This window comes from Apium graveolens, chromosome 3 (assembly GCF_009905375.1).
Source record: "Apium graveolens cultivar Ventura chromosome 3, ASM990537v1, whole genome shotgun sequence".
NCBI classification, from domain to species: Eukaryota; Viridiplantae; Streptophyta; class Magnoliopsida; order Apiales; family Apiaceae; genus Apium; species Apium graveolens.
The window spans coordinates 99,632,434-99,635,011 of NC_133649.1; the positions used below are offsets into that span (position 1 = coordinate 99,632,434).

The window sequence follows — 2,578 nt, forward strand, 5'->3', positions numbered from 1 at the left end:
AAGGTCAGCTGAAATAATAACAGGTAACGTAGATGAATCACCTAAAAAAGCATACCTCAAGTGTTCAGGTAGTGGTTTGAGCTCCAAGGTAGGTGCTTCCTCTATTGATGGTTTGAGCTTCCCTTCAGCATTCTTAAGGTCAGAAGTACCAAGAGATTCAAATGGTATGTCCAGCTTTCGCTTCCAGGGATAAGCGTTCAGATATTGTAATTGCTCATTGCTATCTTCATCATTACTGTCAAATTCCCCCACTAAGGCCTTTTCCAATGCATCAGACATTAGCATGTGCTCGAGTTCCGAAGTAACCGCGGAATCAATCACATCCACTTTTAAGCACTCCTCATCTTCTGTAGGGAATTTCATTGCCTTGAATACGTTGAAGGTCACATCCTGATCTTGGACCCGCATAGTAAGTTCCCCTTTTTGCACATCTATCAAGGTACGACCAGTAGCCAAGAAAGGCCTCCCCAAGATTATGGGAATCTTCTTATCTTCCTCAAAATCCAGAATAACAAAATCTGCTGGAAAGAAGAGCTTATCCACCTTGACGAGCACATCCTCAACTATGCCCCTTGGGTAAGTAATGGAACGGTCCGCCAATTGTAGCGACATGTATGTGGGTTTTGGATCAGGCAGATCCAGCTTTTTAAAGATCGACAAGGGCATCAGATTAATGCTTGCTCCTAAATCACAAAGGCACTTGTCAAAAGTTAGATTGCCAATGGTGCAAGGAATGGTGAAGCTTCCTGGATCTTTCAGTTTTGGTGGTAACTTTTGTTGCAGAACCGCGCTGCATTCTTCCGTGAGAGCAACGGTTTCAAGGTCATCCAGTTTCACCTTTCTTGAAAGAATAGTCTTCATAAACTTCGCATAACTAGGCATTTGTTCCAGAGCCTCAGCGAAAGGTATATTGATGTGAAGTTTCTTGAACACCTCCAGAAACTTCCCGAACTGTCTATCCAGCTTTTGTTGCTGCAATCTCTTAGGAAAAGGTGGTGGAGGATAGAGCTGTTTCTCCCCTGTATTAGCCTCAGGCAGAGTGTGTTCAACAGTAGTCTTCCTTGGTTCCACCGCTTTCTCCTTTTTCTTAGATTCTTTATCTCTAACTTCAGCTTCTACTTTTGCCTTTTCATCCTCAGCTACTTTTCCAGACCTTAAGGTAATAGCCTTGACTTGCTCTTTAGCTTCCTTCCTGCCTGATACTTCCGTGTCACTGGGAAGAGTGCCAGGTTGACGATTGAGCACTGCATTGGCTAATTGACCGATTTCATTTTCCAAGGTCTTGATAGAAACCGCCTGACTCTTGCACAACAGCTTAAGTTCCTCAAAATCAGCACTAGTAGGTGCAGCTGCACTTCCCTGTTGAGGATATGATTGCCTTGTAGCATACTGCTGTGGTTGCTGGAATCCAGGTGGGTTAAACTGTTTACTCACCCCTTGCTGATATGGTGGCTGAATAGCATTCTGATTATTCCCCCAGCTGAAATTTGGATGATTTCTGTTATTAGGATGATAGGTCACTGGCACAGGCTGCTGTTGTCGCTGATAATTATTCACATACTGAACAGATTCGTTGACAAGAGAACACTGATCCGTAGCATGAGAACCTGCACAAAGCTCACAAACCATAGCTATTTGATTAACTCCATACGTAGCCAGAGAATCAACCTTCATTGATAGCGCTTGGAGCTGGGCTGCAATAGCGGTGGCTGCATCAACTTCCAGAATACCTGCGACCTTGCCTGACGTCATCCTCTGAGTTGGGTTTTGATGCTCATTTGCAGCCATTGTCTCTATAAGATTATACGCCTCAGTATAGCTTTTAGCCCATAAGGGTCCTCCAGCTGCTGCATCGAGCATGGGCCGAGATTGGGCCCCCAAACCATTATAAAAACCAGTGATTACCATCCAATCCGGCATTCCATGATGTGGACATTTTCTCAACATTTCCTTGTAGCGTTCCCAAGCCTCGCACATAGATTCTGTAGGTTGCTGCGCAAACTGAGTAAGAGCACTCCTCATAGCAGCAGTCTTTGCCATTGGATAAAACTTCACCAGAAACTTTTGCGCAAGATCTTGCCATGTAGTGATGGACCCAGCTGGTTCAGAATGTAACCAGTCTTTAGCCTTATCCCTCAGTGAGAATGGGAAAAGCCTCAACTTGATAGCCTCATCAGTCACGCCATTATACTTAAAAGTGCTGCAGATCTCGACAAAATTTCTTATGTGCATGTTGGGGTCTTCAGTTGCCGCTCCTCCAAAAGAAACAGAATTTTGCACCATCTGAATAGTGCCCGGCTTGATTTCAAAGGTGTTAGCTTGAATAGCCGGATGAAGGATGCTTGACTGAATATCATCAATTTTAGGCCGAGAAAAATCCATAAGAGCTGGATCAGCTTGAACAATACGATCTCCCATGTTTACTGGTTCTTTCTACTCAGCGCCTGAATCCGAATCCTCAAAATCTAACTTCTCCGGAATATCAAGAACTTCGTTTGTCTCCTCGGTTGTATCTAAAGTCCTCTTGCGAGCACGAGAACGAGTTTGCATAAACGCTTGCTAAAGTACCTGAAACACA

The 2,578-nt window shown here is 44.2% G+C and overlaps 1 non-coding gene across 1 annotated transcript; it reads left to right on the plus strand.

The window, feature by feature from the left end:
• The first annotated feature begins 1,918 nt into the window (after window positions 1–1,918).
• LOC141715654 (small nucleolar RNA R71) lies at window positions 1,919–2,025 on the plus strand. Its single transcript, XR_012572408.1, has one exon. It is a non-coding gene; the product is annotated as a small nucleolar RNA R71 (small nucleolar RNA).
• Window positions 2,026–2,578: the final 553 nt, after the last annotated feature.